This window comes from Alexandromys fortis, unplaced genomic scaffold (genome assembly GCF_014885135.2).
Source record: "Alexandromys fortis isolate MF-2015 unplaced genomic scaffold, M_Fortis_MF-2015_v1.1 scaffold_134, whole genome shotgun sequence".
Taxonomy (NCBI): domain Eukaryota; kingdom Metazoa; phylum Chordata; class Mammalia; order Rodentia; family Cricetidae; genus Alexandromys; species Alexandromys fortis.
The window spans coordinates 2,645,068-2,664,345 of record NW_026068007.1 but is presented as its reverse complement, the minus strand read 5'-3'; positions in this window follow the sequence as shown (position 1 = coordinate 2,664,345).

The window sequence follows — 19,278 nt, the reverse complement described above, 5'->3', positions numbered from 1 at the left end:
TTCCGATGAGAGAAAACACACAGTTCAGACAGTTTTCCCTGTGATGGGAAGCAGTTCCTCATATCAAGGTCGTGATAAGAAGAATATTTCTACTTGAATGTACTGTGGTGGTGGGTTTAAAATTTATAATTCAGAGGGATTCCTTTTTATTAAGGGCCCTACAAAATGAAATCCTGTCACATTGAAGAAAGTCTGGTGTGGGACGTCCTTCTCTTTGTGTGTTGCTTATATTGGTTAACAAAGAAATTGCCTTGGCCTGTTGATAGGGAAGAACTTACTTTGGCGGGGGGGGAGGGGGTGGGGTGGGGTGGGGAGTGGAGGGGGAGCTGGACTGAATGCTAGAAGGACGAAGGCGGAGTTAGAGAGCTGCCATGGAGTTGCTGGAGATAGGCGTGCTGAAACTTTGCTGGTAGTCCACGACCTAGTGGTGATACACAGATTAATGGAGATGGGTTAAATTAAGATGCAAGAGTTAGCCAATAAGCAGCTAGAGCTTCTAATGGGCCAAGCAGTGCTTTAATTAATGCAGTTTCTGTGTGGATATTTTGGGGTTGAGCATCTGGGAATCAACGAGCAGCTTCCTCCAACAAAAGTCAAAGCCTTTCTTCTCTAGAATGATCCCAATAATACAACACTAGAATTTCAGTGCTATCAAATAGTCACTCAAATTAAATGAAATTAATTGAGATAATGTAGGCAATTAAAAATGTTGTCTGTGATATTCAGCAATGTATGTGTGTATAATATCCATGCATGTCAGAAATATTGCTTATATTATTGAGGTTGTATACAAAGAGGACTTTGAATTTGTTCAAACTTTTGATCTTTACAAAGCCATCACATTCTCCTTAGCAAGATTTACAAAATGCTATCTACAAAGAACAATGCAGATGGCAAACCCTTCCTATGACATTGAACTTGATTTTTAGACAATGCTGTCATTCCAATATGAGAGCAGCAAAACAGTCCCCAGCGACCCAGCCACAAATTGTCCTGTCAGAAGACAGTTTCTTGGGTGGTTCCATGCCTAAGCCTAAGGTAGCTCCAACAGAGGAGCTGCCAGAGCCTGGAATAATGGTGGCCTTAGTGGGTAAATAGGTAGTGTCCTCAGCAACCACATTAAAATCTGATCCTGTGTGGCTGTGCAGACCCAGAAGGTTGGATAATCACAATACTTCCTTTATATGATCTTAAAACTTTGTTCTTATTGGTCATGAATATGGAACATATCAGCAACTCTAAACTCACCACAACTAACAAAATATTAATAATAAGCCCTCAGTGCATGTATTACAGGTTGGGGAAGACAATGGGCATTTTTATTAATTGGCATATCAAAAATGGGGAAAAATAGAACTAACTCTTCTGATTCCAAATTTAAGTAGTCTTGGTTGTTCAACAGGTCAGGTCCAATGAACATATAAACATTTTAAAGGGTCTACTAAATACATAACTAGGTATCACTTTAAATACTTTCAGACAAGAAGAGATCATGGATATAATAAATAATAATAATAATAATAATATCACAGTGCTAGGATGTCCCCACAGGAACAGATCTCTGGACATGGAGCTCCCAAATCCTTTCCCTTTTTATTCTAGTCCCTACTCCTCAAGCCTTCTTTCCTTAGTAATATGACTTCCTAGGGACTGCTTCCTACATGTAAGAAAACTCTGAGAAACCAGTAAACCAGTAAGAAGAGTCCACTCAGATTCTTTCTCTTGCCTTTTTTTTTTTACAAGTTTATAATTATCATTTTGGTGCTGGAGAGAAGAATCATTATTCATCGATTGTCAAAAAAAATCATTGAAAACTTTTCATACAAAAGTTCATTATATTATTGTGTGATGTTTTACTCTGTTGGCTCTTTAGTCTTTTGACTTTTTTGGTCTTTTTGAGGATCCCACCACTCAGCTCCCAAAAAAATCACACATGAAGGCTAATTCTTAGTTATGAATGCCTGGCCTTAACATGGCTTGTTTCTTGCCAGCTTTTCTTAAATTATCCTATCTATCTTTCCCTATCCCTGTACACCTTTTTCTTTCCTTCTTACTCTGTGTCTGACTGCGTTGGCTGGTCCCTGAAGTCCTCTTCCTTCTTCTCTGGTTCCCCGATTGCCTTCTTCCAGATTTCTTCTCGTATTTATCCTCTCTGCCTGACAACCCAGCCTATTTCTCTCTCCTGCTTCGCTATTGGCCGTTCAGCTCTTTATTAGACCCTCAGGTGTTTTAGACAGGCACAGTGACACAGCTTCGCAGAGTTAAACAAATGCAGCATAAACAAAAGCAACACTCCTTAAAATATTATTCTACAACACGAAATGTTTTTATTAAGGGGTTTGCAATGTGGCTTAGAGGATGGGATGCTTGCTGTCAATCTGGATGTCCTGAGTTTGATCCCTGGAATCCAGACGGTGGGAGGACCATCACCTCTGGCCTGTATGTGTGCTGTAGTCACATACCTTCATCCCCTTATACACTAAACAAATAGATGCATTCTTTATTAAAATTTAAAAGGCCCTCATTAAACCAAAAAGAACTACTTATAATTTTAGTAATTTATTTTTTACTTATAAAATGTGTGTGCTTCAGCCTATGGTATAGGTCAGCATATGTTTCACAAAGAATCGGACAGACTTGATTTTAACCTAAGAACCACAAAGTGTTACAAATAACTAAGTAAACTGTTGTATTTTAAAAATAATAACTTCACCATGAAAGGTGCCACAGAATAGAGCATCATGCCTAGAAGAGTTTGTATAACCTGGGTTTTTCCTTGTTATCAGATGAACTCAGTTCCTGTTACTGGAAATGCAATGTGTATGTGTATATCATAATAGGCACCCAGCAGTACTTGGGTTCATACCTGCATCATGGTGTATTTTTTAAATCATGACATGGGAGTAATTTTTCAACAAAGAGGTATTTTATTTTAAAATTTCTCTGAAACATTAACATATGCCCTGCTGTGGTTTGAATCTGAAATTTCCCTGGGCTTGTGTTATACGTGCTCCTCCCGGTTTGGTACTCTTTTGAAAGCTGCAAAACCTATAGGCTGTGGGTCCTAGCTAGTAAAAGTACCTTAGTAGAAGTAATCTTTGAAAATAACACCTGCCTCTGGCTCAAACCTGCTCTCTGCGTGGTGGACAGCCATCATGTAAGGATCTTGCTACAGGCTCCCACTACAAACGCTATCAAAGTGGTGGTGTGGTATTCCCCTCTGTATGCTGTGAATACCATTGGTTAATAAAAAACTGCCTTGGGTCTGCGCAGAGCAGAACTTAGCTAGGTGGGGAAAACTAAACTGAATGCTGGGAAAAAGCCGGTCAGAGTAGAGAGAAGCCATGTGGCCCCGCTAGAGACAGATGCTGGGAACTTAACTGTTAAACCACAGCTACGTGGCAACCAAAGATGACTAGAAATGGGTTAAATTAATATATAAATGTTAGCCAATAAGAAACTATAGATAAAAGGCCAAGCAGTGTTTTGAATAATATAGTTTCTGTGTGATTATTTTGGGTCTGAGCTGCTAAACAGTCGGCAACTAATAAGCAGCCTCCTTACAATAAAGTGGCTTTATGGCTTCATGCCCAATGATCAGTAATTAATTTAATTAATTTTAATAATTAATTTTAATCACTAATTAATTGACTTAATAGATGAAAAATTAATATTGTGAACATGACCATCCTGCCAAAAAGCAATCTACAGATTCAATATAATCCCATCAAAATCTAGCACTATTCTTCATGGAAATAGAATAAAAAACATTCTTAAAATTCATATGAAAGCACAAAAGATTCTGGACAGCCATAGGAACCTGGAGCAAAAAGAATAGTTCTGGGAGTAGCACTCTCAACGTCAAGCAATCCTATAGAGCCATAGTGCTGGAGGCACCGCATACTGGCATGGCATTTTGAGATTCCATATCCTGCTAGTCAGTATGGCTGCCATAAAAAAGTTAAACACAAACAAATACTGGTGAGGATCTGCACTGTTGGGGAGACAGTGAATTGGGTAGCCACTCTAAAAATCAATGTGATGGGTTCTCAAAAAGATAGAAGCGGAACTGGCATGTGCCCCAGCTGTACCACTCCTGAGTGTTTACCCCAAGGACACTATTCGCTGCCATAGAGATACCTCCCCATTCTATTCATACACACACACACACACACACACACACTAGATAGCTAGGGAGTGGACCCAGCCTACATGTCCCTCAACTGATGAAGGGTTATGAATGGATATTGAAAATGTGGTATATGTGCACAATTTGGATTCCACTCCAGCACCAAAAAAATAAAATGATGCAGGAACGTGGATGGTGTTAGATGCTTTGTGCTCAGTGAGGTTACCCCAGGCACAGAAGGACAAACTCCCTGCAGTATGCTCTCTCTCATATGCAGATCTTAGCTTCAGTGGTTTAAATTCTGTATTTAAGTTGGACTGAATGCCCTTAGAATCTGAGAAATGAAAAGACAGCCATAAGAAGTGGGGCTGGGGAGAGAGATGGAGTGACCCTGAAATATATGATATGAAATCAGAAAAGGAAGAGTAGGGATATATAAGTTTACATGGGGCTGGATTGAAAAGTACAGAAAAGGTGGAAGTTGGAGGGAATGTCAATACAAACCAAGAAACCTACTACTTTGTAAATTTATTAAAAGGGTCTTTTTTTGGTTTTGGTTTTATTTTGTATAAAATCGTTTGAATGGAGGTCAGCTATTTTCATAGATATCATTGCTCCCAGATGCATAAGTTTTTAAATGAAAACCACACTGCCAGGTAAACCTCAGGGGCTCCAGCAAACAATATTGTCTACTGCTGTTGCTTTCAGTTTCCCATCAGAACTAGATGCTCAAGTCACCACGCACTTTGAAAACAAGACACAGAGAAACCATGCTGGCACTGAGCTGAAAGCCCCCACTCCCAAGTCCCCTGCTGGCCAGTGTCCACAGAAGCAGAAAGTGCCAAGCAAGGTGTTAGGGAGGGAAAATTCATCAGTGGTCCTACCCACCTGTGGGCATGAGTGCCACAGTACTGTCCCACCAGGCAGGATATCCCTACTGGTACACAGTGGCAAGACTCGTCTGTGGATCATTGGAAGCTTTATTCTTAGATCCGAGGCCCAATCCATGGGAGGGAATACATATTTGGTAAGATATGCATTATCAAAATTTTGCTCATGGCTGAGATAATGCAGACCCTAGGGCAATCAGGTACTGCTGATGCTTTACAAAGTGAATATTTTTGTTTATGTTTATACCAGGAGACAAAAGCTACTCCCGTGCCAGGTCATAGCTGCTTCTTTTTGCAGTTAGCAACAGTGAGTATAGAGACTCATAACAGGTTGACGCGCTGAGAATGAAGTTTCTGCTAAGTGTTCAGCCCTGAATAAGTCATCTGTACCATACCCTTCAAGACCCACAGAACATCCAGGAGTGGGGTGGAAATTCTATAACAGAAAGAGGGTGGTGGAAGGCTGCATGAAACCCTACACAGCCCTTGTAAACATGAACACACAGCTGCTGCATCAGGATAAGACACAAAAGTAAGAGCAGGATGAGTTGGCCAAAAAATAAGCTTCAACAGGGGTGGGCATAAGAGAGGGTAACAGATGGTAAATATGATGACAGTATATTGTTTATATGTGTGAAATGTCAAAATAAAGGCAATAAATCAAAAAGAAATCTTATCACTTACATATTTTTTAAAAATATATTTTCTCTAAATCAAATTCAGATATCTATGTGATAATCAAGTTGTGAGATGACCATTAGTGGGAATAAACTTTGATTAACCATACTAAGGTTTATTTTCTAGTCTTTGTCCAAAATAATGGTCATTGCCCCATAGAAAGGTGATCTAGGGATGCAGCCAAAAACCTAAGAGATGTAGCAAGGAAGCTGATTATTTTTTAAAATATTGAGTGTTTGTGATACATGTAATATTTCTCAGCTTTTGACTTTGTCACATTCTGTTGTCATTTCTCATTGTAAATAAATTCTCATGTTCAAAAAATGAAAAAGACGTGTGGATGAATGGATGGGTGGGTGGATGAATGGATGGAGAAAGGGCAATAGGTGAATAGATGACAGACAGATAAGTAGATGATAGATGATAGATAGATCGATAGATAATAGAGTAGACAGATAGACAGAAAAGCAGACAAGAAGGCAGATTACAAACAAGACTCCTGGTGATAGTGAGTTAATATATTGCAGACATACTATACTTAGAACAACTTAAAACTGCACCCCAAATTGTTCTAAGTGTTACAATTTTAAAGAGTATTGGTGAGAAAAGCTGGATTTCAGAGCCTACTGGGTTTCAGGTATTATCTTCCTCAAGCAGAGGCTCCACTCTAAGACAAAGAGTAAACTGAAAACAGACCCAGATCCATAGGTTAAGCCTAAATTCCAAATAAGTTCTGCATAACGAAAGGGGTCCTATCAGCTGAGTCTTCGTTAGGGACAACAGCATCTTTACTCGGGTGTCTCTAATTACAGAAATCAGTTCTATGTGATAAGAACACTGAACCCACAATGTGTGACACTGTAGCATTTAAAGATAAAAGACAATATTTACACATTTGAAATCGGCCATTTTTTCATAGACACAAACACACAAAAACATCAACTGTTGTGATGGTTTGAATGAGAAGTGCCTTCCAGAGCCTCCAGTATTTGAACACTGGTACCAGTTGGCAGCGCTCTCTTGGGAGATGGTGCAACCTTGATGGGGGAAAACACATCACCTCGATAGGGTTTTGAGAATTTAGGGCCTCACTGCACCTTCAGTTCACACCCTCTGCTTCATGCTCACAGGGCTGCAGTTGAAGATGCAATCTCTCAGTTCCCTGGTCCTGCTGCCATACCTGCCGCTTACTGTCAGGGTGATTCTCAGCCTGGAATCATATGCCAAAATTAACTCTGTTCCTTAAGTTGCCTTGGTTACACTGTGTTATCAAAACAGCAGGAAAGTAATAAAGTGGTAAGTGCATATTTGATAGCTGGGACCATAAGACATTGCAAGACTCTAGAGAGGCGGGCCACAACATCTGAAGAATTATCTACAGCATATAACCAGAGAAATGTAAGTAACAGAGCACCCAAAGATTCCTATATATCAGTAAGGTAGTGTCCTGCTTAGGAAAGGGGGAAAGATACGGATGATTACAACACAAAGAGCACATCCTGAAGCGCGACAAATAAACACTCAGAGTTCTCACTATACACGGTTATTATTTCTGTGAATTTCACTGGCCACCTAACAGGACTCAAATTTCAGCTGCTTCAGCGTAATTGAAATTGTATGAAATATAAAAAATGTGAATAGCCCCCGAGCCCACAAATCACCGAGCAAATAATAGCTGTGCAAGATGATCAATGACCAGTTAAGTAACTTCTTTCAAAGTCTGTCCATGGTTGGTCACTACACATCTGTTATTTAATTCATACCAGGCAATAGAGCATGAAGTTTTGTTGCCTGGTTATATCCCACTGACCGTATGATGTTTGACCAGAACGGATTATCTACAGAGAGCGCTGGTAAATGAAAAGGATATAGGCCAAAGATGAAGACAAGAGGAGGTGCTCAGCAGGTAAAGTTCTCGCTGTACAAGCATGCGGACCTGAGTTCGAATCCCTAGAAGTGGTGTTTAACTGAGTACTGTAGCAAGCACCTGCATGTTCCTTGAGAAGGCAAGCTAAGAGAAGAGAACTTCCAGCAGCTTGAGGGCCAGCTAGCCTAGTATTCTAGTACACAGAGAGGTAAACAACAAACACTAAAACTATATGTAGAATGGGTGTTTAATATAAATAGCGTTAGAGGAAAAAAAAAACACCTGGATAAGCTTATGTGACACCACTGCCGTTAGAGATGTGGTTCATTGGCAAAGGAATCCAGCATGGAAGAGCTAACCATACACCTAGGGGCTATTCTGGGGATGCTAAAAGATTAAGATATCACAGAAGTGACTGCAGCAAAATATTTCCGATCAAAGGGACACTCAGATATTTCATAACACTGGAGATGTCAGGGGTCCACTGCCGGAAGCCAGTCCCTATAAAGGGTTATAAGAGTCTGATACCCACACTTCTGTCCCTATCCCTTCAACTACTGCTCTCCATAGAGGAACAGCTATCAGATCCCTTCCCCATGTCATATATATAGTCTTGACCACATCATGGTGACAGTAAGGAAGTCAAAGATACCACTGTGTTCTATTCCAAGATCTGGGGCATGGAAGACACTACTTTCAGTGGAGAACAGGAAGCATTGTGTTTTGAAGAACAAAAATAAAACTTACAAATGATGGGAAAGGAATTTGATATCAAAGCAGTTCACCTAGAAGGTTCCTGGGACATATAACTTCTAACCACAGAAGTTCCTTTGGAGGAGATAATCAAGCACCTCAGGCTTGTGATGTCCCTGATGGGGAGGGTGTGGTCTCCAGGACAGGAGCAAAATGTCCTATCATGTGCATCTACTTCTGAGGTTGTGACAGAAATCTGATCAAGGTGTGCAACTATGTCCCATCATGATTGACACTGGCCCTCTTCCAATACGTTCCCCAATATGTCACCCTCTCCCTTGTTGCCACAAATCCGTCTCCAGGCCCAGAGACCTCCAAGAACTGAGAACTCTGACATGTTATAATGTTTGCAAAATGATCTGAGACAGGTTTATGTCCAAAATTTTGATTTTAGATGGATGGACTCCATCCAAGCTACTCCAATAAATGACTAGCCTTTCCATTTGAAAAGAAAAAAGTCCGAAAACCATTTAGCAGCATATACTAACAAGCACAATGTATAAGCCTATAAGCCATGAGTCTATGACTTGACATATCTACATCAGGACATGCCTAGCAGAGTTGAATTCACAGGAACACAACAACAAAGGTGATGTATAATGTTGTGCAGATTGACTTTCCCTGTAAGAATACAAAAGGACTGATTATACAAAGTCATATAGAGGGCATTTTCCTACCAAGGCATATGTATGTGCATATGTGTATATAAATATGCCATAGATACATAGCATGTTTATACCACAAATATTTGTATATAAATATGACAAGAAATAGGATGATCACATGGCCAAAAAACAAAAGCAAAAACTAAGCAAGCAAACAAGAGAAAGGAAGGAAACCAATGATGACTCAAAGGAATTTTGAAAGGATACTGTAGAAGGAAGAATACACAAGCTTTGAATCCATGTATAGTTGAAGCCAGGAAGTAGTAGTGCATGCCTTTAATCCCAGCACTCAGAAGACAGAGGCTGGCAGATGTCTGTGAGCTCGAGGCCAGACTGGTCTACAGAGCAAGTTACAGAAAAGCTGTATTAGTTGCACAGAGAAACCCTGTCTTGGAAACAAAACAAAGAACCAAATAATCTACTTGGAGAGGGAGCGAGCAGGAAAGGGTTAACTCAGGACATCTGCGATATGGGTTTTGTTTTCTGTGTTCTCTGTGTGGTCAGAACACTGAGGGACTTGGGGGTATTTGCTTTGCAAAACTATCAAGCTGCATGCTTTATATCTGTTCATTTTGCTGACTAGATATTACACTTCAATAAAAAGTTAGAAATGAAAGTAAAGAATATTGTTTTAATATATACCATCAGCATTTGTTATGAGTTCACCAAAGTATTAGCATAAAGGAGCAATTCAGAAGTGGCCATAGAAACTCTGGAGGGCCTCCTGGGTGTCCACAAGGTTAAATGTATTGTTAAAATAATATTTCAACACTATGGACCTCTTCTACTAGGTTGTAACTGATTACAGAAAAGCAGTGACCAAAAGATTGAAGTGTCCCGTGTAGGAACTGAGTGGTGCCATGGAGTTGTGCTAGCGGCCATGGACATTGTCTGCTCCTCTGCCAGGCATCCTTTCATTAGAGGAGAAGAGAGGGAGCAAGCAGGGTGGGGAAGGAGCAGAAGAAACCATTTCACTTAAGAATAATTGATGAAGCATCCAAAAATTAGCATGTAATGCATTTATTTTCAAATGAATAAATACATATTACAAACATTTCTGGGGGTTCATCTCTCATACAGTAAACGGCAGCTCATGTGACTGACAGGAGCAACAGCTCTTCAGAGCCCTCAACAGCGTTCAAGAGGAAAAGGCGCTCCGAACACCAAAAAGTTTTGAGAATCTCTTAGGAAATGTAGGGTCTCCAATTATTTTACAACCGTCTCGCTTACATGTAAATAAGCCCTTTACTGACATTTGAAAACTTTAGATGGAGTTAAAATATTCATCACGCAATCAATTCTGTTGGCACGTTTTGTTCTAACAGGCAGACTCCTCTAGTGACAAGCAGTGTTCAAGCCTTGCCTCTGTGACAACAGTTTTTTTCCCAGTGACCAGGCAGAGGAGTCACTGAAGACAAGACTAGAGCTGTCAACACATTCAGTGAGTGACATATCAGTCAGTGGGGCACAAAGAGGACAGAGCAGGCACTTCCTATCCACAACAAACCTTTGATCATACTAGAATTTCAAAGTTGAATAAAATAGACATTTTCATTGGATTTTTATATGTTCAGATTTTTAAAGATACATATATTCATTAAAAACAAAATCACCACCCTTAGCCACCACAGAAATGTAGATTAAAACCTGGTGTGGTAGAACGGTCTGTATTCTGTCAATTATATTTTATATAAACACTGATTGGCCAGTAGCCAGGCAGGAAGTGTAGGCAGGACAATAAGACAGGAAGTAAAGGTGGGTCAATGAGAACAGGAGAATTCTGGGAAGGAGGAAGCCCATTTCCTCTGCGGTCCCAGCCCAGACACAGAAGAAGCAAGATGTGACTACCTCTCTAAAGAAGGTACTGACCCATGTGGCTAACATATGCTAGAATAATGGGCTAATATAAGTTACAAGAGTTAATAAGAAGCCTGAGCTAATGGGTCAATTTGTTGATAGTTAATGTAGACCTCTGTGTGATTTCTTTGGGACTTAATGATTGTGGGAACTAGGCAGGACAGAAAATCAATCAACAAAAACCCTTTTGGCAATTCATCTTATGCCAATGGGAATGACTAAGATTTTAAAAAATAACAACAAATGTTGGAATGGATATTGAGAAAAAAATCTTCACTGTTGATGGAATGAAAACTGGCACAGCCACTGTAGAAATATGTGTGGCAGTTCCTCAAGAAGCTATAGAAAGATCTACCACATGATCCAGCCATGGGACTATGCCATGCTGGCACATTACCAACAACCTCCATATCCTACTAATAGATACTTGCTCATTCATGTTCATTTATGTGCTAATTCACCAGAGCCAGGAAATGGAAACAGTTTAGTTGTCCATTAAATGATGAATGGATAATGAAAATAGGATATGCATACACAGTGGGTTTCTGTTCACCTATAAATAAAAATGAACTTTCAAGGTAAGTGGATGGAGCTTTAAATGATCGTTCTGAGTGAAGCAACTCAGATGCAGAAAAGACAAACATCACACAGTCTGTCTTTCGTGTGTCTTTAGATATGTCTGTTTAAACTGGAGTACCCAGAGGAGGTAGGAAACTAGTATGGGAAATGGGAAGAGAAGGGCATTGAACAAAGGTGTATGAAGGGGGAAAGGGGAGTGAGTGATGGAATTAGGCAGGTTAATGAGGTAGGGGATGGGAGTGTAGGGCAGAGGAGGAAGTATGGGGATGGATAGATTAACAATTAGACACCATTGGAAATGCCATTTGGAGACCTGCTACTGTAGAAGGTATCTCTCAATCTCTCTCTCTCTCTCTCTCTCTCTCTCTCTCTCTCTCTCTCTCTCTCTCACACACACACACACACACACACACACACACACACAGAATCACAGAATTTAAGTGGAGTTACCCTACAATAAGGAAACAAGGTTTCTATCAGCCATGGCTCAAAGAGAAGGGAAAACTAGAAGGAGCCCATTGATCACCATAAACGGAAGAACTGCAAGATTATCCTATCCGCTGAGGCCTTTATAGGTAGAGATTTCAAGTTGGGACCACAGTGGGAAGAGCTGTACTGGAAACAAGCTCAGGAGATTTGCCGGGGGCCTGAATAGTCTTCTGCTCTGTAGCAATTGGTACCCACCTGAAACTGAGTTACACAAGCAGGGCAAGGACATCAGGGAAAGGGTATGGACAGGAACAGACCACTGACTCACACAGGGACACCAGTGATATGGGGCACTGGACAGTTCATGGCTCAAGGCGTAATGTCTGACAGTCGATGACATATTTATCAGATATGCAAAGAATCAAGAAAACAAAAGCTATGCACAAGGAGTAAAATTATGCAAAATCAATATAGAAACAACACAGGTGATAGAATTAGCAGAAAAGATATCGCAAATGTCCTCAGGTGATCCCCTAAGGCAGGGAGGAGAAGAGCAGATTAAATGGAGACATGGAGGATATACAAGAGTTTCCAAATCAAACCTTAAAGTGAACTCATGGCATTTAAGATGACATCACACTGAATACAGTTAACAGTAAATTAGTTCCTGTAGAAGAAGATATGAAATCCAAATCAGTCCCAGGCATTTCTTAAAATAAGGGATACTCAAATCTCTATTTCTAAATTCAACACTGTATCTATGTATGAGGCAAGCACTACTCTGATGCCAAAACCTCAAAAAAAAAATTACAGGGAAACCACAGACAATTTTCCTTCATAGACAAAAAAGCAAAGCTCCTTAACAAATCTTCATCTAATCTCACTCAAAAATACAAAAAAAAGATTAATATAGTATGATGACATGGAATTTATTCGAGGAATGAAAGAGTGCTTAACATTCAAATTTTAATTAATATAATTTCCCATTTTAAAAGACTACCAAAACAAACATATACTCATGATGCTGTCAGAAAAAGTAATAGAAAAAGAAGAAGCAAATTTCCAAAGGAAGCATCCTCAGCTTGATAGAGGTAATCATGGAAACCTAAAGCTGACATTCTATTTAATGGTGAAGGACTCAACAGTTTTTATCCAGGAAGGAAATGAAGCAGCGATGTCTAGCACATGTAGTAGCACTACAAAGGGGATCCGAAGAGTGCAGTAACAGAAAAGAAGCTAATAAATGAATGCCTGTTGTCCAGCATGGGGGAGAAGAGAAGCTGATATTGTTTGAGGCCCACGTGTCACTTAAGCATCAAAGCTTACTGCCATCTGTCAACCAGACCAACTATTCAAGATTCATAATCTGCAGAATGTATGGCAAGCATAAAAAAAAATCATTGTATTACTGAACGCTGCCAATGAGTAAACAATTGAAATAAAATCGATATCTAAAAATTAAAAAATCTGAAAATCAAGATCTGCACTTTTAAATCTACAAAATATTGTTGACATGACAGCTGAAGACCCAGATAAATGAAAGTGTGTGTAGTTATGGATCTGAAGCATTGGTATTGTTTAAAAAAAAATAGCTCTTCCAAAGAGAACCTATAGATTCTTTATAGTCTTAAATAAAATGTATATGTAAACAGGGTGGGTGACAAAAAATTCTTTCAAGTAAAGTCAATTTTATATGTTTAATTAACTTCTAAAAATAATAAATAAAATTTACACGTAAACATAAAAGACCCCTGAGGCAGGTGGGAGAGCGGGCCCTGGGGTCAGAAGGGTGGGAGAAAGGCCCCTGCTGGCCGCGAGGGGCACCACTCAGGAGAGCAGGCCCTGCATGTTCCTTGAACAGCACAACAGAGCCAAACCCATTGGCAGAGGTGGCCCGGTATTGTGAGCATTACTCACCTGTCGTGTGGTAGCACGGGTGGGGGAGAGATGCGCCCTTCCCACTCCAACAATGCCCGAGGCACATGGGAGAGCTGGCCCTGAGGTCTAGCCCTGCCCCTCAATCCCTGCCCCCTTCATCTGCTGTAGCGCTTAGGCCGGTGGTCCCTATGCCACATCTGGGTAACACAGCAGAGCTGTCCCTGAAGGTGTAGTGTGTGCCAGATCCGACCCTGAGGCCGTGGAAGCTGGAGAACTGCCCTCCCCCCAGTTCATCACTGAAGGGTGACCTCACCACAGCCATGCTGGAGCACTCTCCCTGGAGGTAAGAACGAGGGAGAGCTGGCAGACTGACCAACCCTGCAACTGCCTAGGTTCAGAACCAGGGTTGTGGGTTAGCCAATCCTAATACCCACCCCATCTGTGATCTGTTGAAGCAGGTGAAGGGACCAGTCCTGCAGACCAAGCTGCAGGATTTCCACAACACAGGACAACAGCAGGACAACCAAGAAGAGTTCCAGGGAGGCCCAGCATCGATAGCGTAGCAGAAACCAGAGGCCCAGACCAGGCCAATGACTTTTTCCAATGAACACTTGCAAGTGGAGATACCTGGACAAAGACTTTACTGCGAGACTCACCGTGTCACACTACAGCTTCCATGATGAGATTCCCCCCCCCCCCATTTTCTTTTTTCTCTTAAATTTTATTGGGGGGTGGCTGCAAGGGCAGAGGGCAGGTATGCAGGGACGGGAAATAAATAAGATCATGATTCGTGGTATGAAAGATACAAAGACCAAATAGAAAGAAGTTTGAGAAACATAAAAGACCTAGAAAATCCAAAGTAACTTCAAGACAGAGAACATCGGAGTTCTAGCATTTGATCTCAAGACTTATCACAGCTGACAGTAATCGAAACTGCATTGCGGCAACTTTAAGATAGCAAATAGATTTATGAAACAGAATGAAGCGCACAGAAATAATCTTTTGTGAAAGTTCAGGATCAATCCAAGAAGGAAACATCTTGTCAACAAACGCTGCTCACGCAGCTGCACTCTGAACTCTGGCTTCTTTGCATACATCTCTTATACGATACGATAATTAATTCCAAATCAGACTTCAAGAGCTGGGGAGAAGCCTCGGGGGTAAGAGTTTTCACTGTGTGAGCATGAGGACCTGAGTTTGAGTTCTCAGCATCCATGTAAAAGCCAGATGCAGCTCCTATGTATGCCTATAGCCCAGTGTTGGCAAACAGAAGGGGCAGGTCCCAAAAGGCCATCGGCCGGCCAGCCTTGCCAAAAACAGTGAGTTTCAGGTTCAGTGAGAGACCCTGCCTCAAGGGAATAAGATGGACAGCAATAGCGAAATGCACCTGACATCTTACTCTGCTCTTTACATGCATATGTACCAATGCACACACGTGTACGTACAAGCACACACACATGCATACACCACACACACAATAAGAACATTTGAAGAAAAGAATTTTATTAAACTCCATAAAATATTTGAAGCTTAATAATATGCAAACAATTGCAAACTGAAAGCAGAAAAGATATTTGAATACACCTCATCCAAGAACATATACAAATGAAAATAAACACACAAAGAATTGTTCAATATCATCGATCGTGGAAAATTAAAACTCTAAGACAATTCTACTGCAAATCTATTTGAGTTCTGGCGACACTAAAAAACAAACAGAACTGTCACGGCCTGCCAGGATGAGCATCAAATGGCATGGGTACAATGGAAACATACGCAGATGTGCACAGAGACCTAGATTCACTAACTGGCCCAGCCATTCTAGTCTTAGCAAACGTTCCTATAAAAACATGTAGATTAATATTATTTATAATCTCTTATATGTTGTGTGTACATGCATTATGTGTGTTCATGTGTATGAGTGCATGCGTGCATGTGTGTCTGTGTGTGTGTCTGTGTGTGTGTGAGAGAGAGAAAGAGAGAGAGAGGGGGGGGGAGAAAGAGAGAGGGACTATGTCACAGTCCATGTATGGAGGACAGAGAACAAGTCCTTGTGTCAGTCCTTGCCTTCCTCCTTGTTTGAGACAGGGTCTCTTTGTTGTTCCACTCCGTCACCGTGCCATCATGCCAATAACATAGCAAAGGAGCGTTAGTGGCATGTACTTTCCCTACTCCCTGACCTCAGCTGTTCTTTCAAGGTTTTTTCATGGCGTTTAGTACCCATCATACACTCACTTTATTTTTGTGTTTGATTTTGAATAAGATTAATGAAGATAGCAGAGGGCAAAAACAGCTTAGATTCCTGTCTTTCTGCCCACCAGGAACGAGCTTTGGTGGGCCTAAAAAAATATATGAACAAGACCCTAAAAAGGAAGAAAATAATCCTGATTTATTACTTATGTTACTGGGAGCGATCTGGCAGGAAACAAAACCAGCAGTTAATCTGCCAAGCAGAAAAAAATGCAACCCCTTTGTTGGTTGTTACACAGCGTTCGGCTGTTTTATAGTAGGAGTCTATCAAATTCAATACATTTTACATGATTGCAAATTCCTTAAAATCCGAAGACGCTGCAACAGTGTAACAATGAGGGAATGTGGTATTTTGCAATAACAAATTTGGTTATTCTTTATAAATTCTACTGTTTTATTTTTAATAGTAACGAGACACAAAATGCTATCGATGTTATTTTAATATAAATGAATATGTGTGCTTTAATGTGCATAAGAAAAGATAAGAATTGCTTTGCCTCTATACTCAGCCATATAAAATAACAATAAGACAATCTTATGGGTAAAATGCATCTATAAATATCTGGATAATATTCCATAAATTACACATTGTTCTGCCCTGCCTCCATCCCTTGTTGGAGTAAATGCCCTTAACCAAAGATACAGGCTGGGAAGAGATGATGCTCTTTATCTTTTCTGCTTAAGCTCCAGTAAATGCAACCCTAAGTGGGCAGCTATTTGCAGAGTAATATGAGATGACACTTGGGACAACCCAGAAGTGTTTCAATTATCAGTGAGGAGCCTTGCCTGGAAGTGGATGGCTTGCTCAAGTTCTGGCTGGGCCTATAAGGTGACAATCTTCAAGGCCCCTTGCTGAATGGGATCTACCACACACATATGCCTTATGACCTCTGAGAGCTCCTCCAGTGCTGATGCCCTCCTGGCCTCACTCCCTAGCCATCTGCCATGCCTAGCACCCTCCCTGTTTCTTCTGCGACATTGATCCTGGCCCAGAGAGCCTCTATCACCCAAGTACATCAATATGAGCATCCCACTTGCTCTGGGATTCTCTCTCTCTTTTTCTTTTTCTCTCTGCTTCCCCTCTCTCTTTGGCTTTTCATGACAGGGCTTCTCTGTTGCTTTGGAGTCTGTCATGGAACAAGCTCTCTAGTTCAGGCTGGCCTTGAACTCAGAGAGCTCCACCTGCCTCTGCCTCCCGATACCTGTACCACCTCCCTGTATCACCACCTCCTGGCCTGAGTCATTCTCATCAAACCTCTCCGAGTACAATGTCAGATGTCTTACTGGGGCAGGAACTGAGAGATGCAGAAATTCCACCACACAAGCGACTCATCACCACAGCTGTACATTTTGTTACTGTTGTTGTCTGAGACAGGGTTTCTCTGTGTAGCCCTGGCCATCCTGGAACTCACTCTGTGGGCCAGGGTGGCCTTGAACTCAGAACTCAGAGATCTGCCAGCCTCTGCCTCCCAAATTTTGGGATTAAAGGCATGTGCCACCACTGCCCGGCGGGCTTGTCTACCTCATTCACTATGTATTTGGGATACTCACCCTGAGAAATAAAATTTGTTCTCATTTTCTCTTTCCCTATATGCAGCTTAGTTTCTCAAGATGAAAACCTTTTCCTCCAACTCCAGGGGCATGGACAAGGAGGTTCTTGCTCTCCTGTCCCTCAGGCATTTCCTTCCCAGTCCTCGGGCCTGTCTTTCAGATGCTCACAGCACCTAAGGCCTCGCATTCCCTCTCCCACACCTAATTTAGAAGGATCAGAGATGGCTCTGTTATTATCCTTAGAATTTTCCACATCATTCAACAGCTGGTACTTCCTAGCCTTTTCCTCGACATGATCTGGCCCAGGGAGGTCCATGTTCACAGAGCGATACCTTGATCAGCTCAGATAACTATCCGCCCCTCACCTCTGCCTGTCTCTCCTGTCAATTCACAGTTGCTAACAGGTTCTAGCTGCTTCTAGTTGAAGATTTTGTTTATCAGATAAAGTCATAAAAGTCAGAAAATAACCCTTATCTTTAAAAAAACATTTTTATTAAGATTTTTTTAACACAATCTTTTCTCTTTTTACATAGCTCTCCCCGTTCCCACTCCCTCCCCTTTTCTCACCCCACACTGTCTCCCACCCCACCCCACCCTTTCACTCTTCAGAAAGGGTAAGGTCTCCCATAGGGAGTCAACAAAATCTGACACTTCACTTCGGGGCAAGACCAACTCCCTCTCCCTTTCTAGGCTGAGCAAGGTAGCCCTCCAAAGAGAAGGGCTCCTAGATGCCAGCCAGTTTAAGCAGTAGGAATAAATCCTGGTCCCACTGCCATCGTCCCCACAGACTGCCCAAACCTCACAACTGTCTCCCATATTCAGTGGGCCTAGTTTATCTTCATGGTACAAAGTATATTCCCCCCTCCCCCTTTGATCAAGGCAAGCCCATTTTGAATGCCACTTTCCGTTTTAGTCTGTCCCTTCATCAACTGGCTCTTACCTCCTTCCTGCCAGACTTCCACTGCATCTCCCCTAAGCCTGACTCTCCTCTCCCTTCCCATATGGTGTTCTTTGGGCAATCTCAGGTCATCTTGCCTCCCTGGACATGTGCCTTTGCAGAGTAGCCTCTCTACCAGAAAGCTGCTGCGCTTCTCCTTCATGTTTGCATGCCTTCTTCAAGGTCGAATTCAAATGTCGTTCTCTTTGAATGCATTTCCCACCCTCCTAAGCAGGATTCATCTCTATGTGTATCATTGGCTACTTACTATTTGCCAGACATGATTTAGGATCTATGGATCTCTCAGGGAGTAGAAGAGATCAAAATACCCACCCTTGTGGAACTCCCCTTCCAATGAAATCATGATGGTAACAAACTAGAAAGATGAGGTGTGTATGATGTGGGGTGTCCTTCTGTATATGTGTTGCTTTTGTTGGTTGATGAATAAAGCTGTTTGGGCCAATGGCTTAGCAGAGTAAATCCAGACAGGTAATCAAAACAGAGATAGAGAGAGATTAGGCAAACTCAGGGAGACACCATGTAGCCACTACAGGAGAAAGATGCTTGCTGGACCCTTACCAGTAAGCCATAGCCTCATGCCAATACATAGTTTAATAAAATGGATTTTAAGATGGAAAAGTTAGTTAATAAGAAACCTAAGCTAAGCCGGGCGATGGTGGTGCACGCCTTTAATCCCAGCACTCGGGAGGCAGAGGCAGGTGGATCTCTGTGAGTTTGAGACCAGCCTGGTCTACAGAGCTAGTTCCAGGACAGGCTCCAAAGCCACAGAGAAACCCTGTCTCGAAAAACCAAAA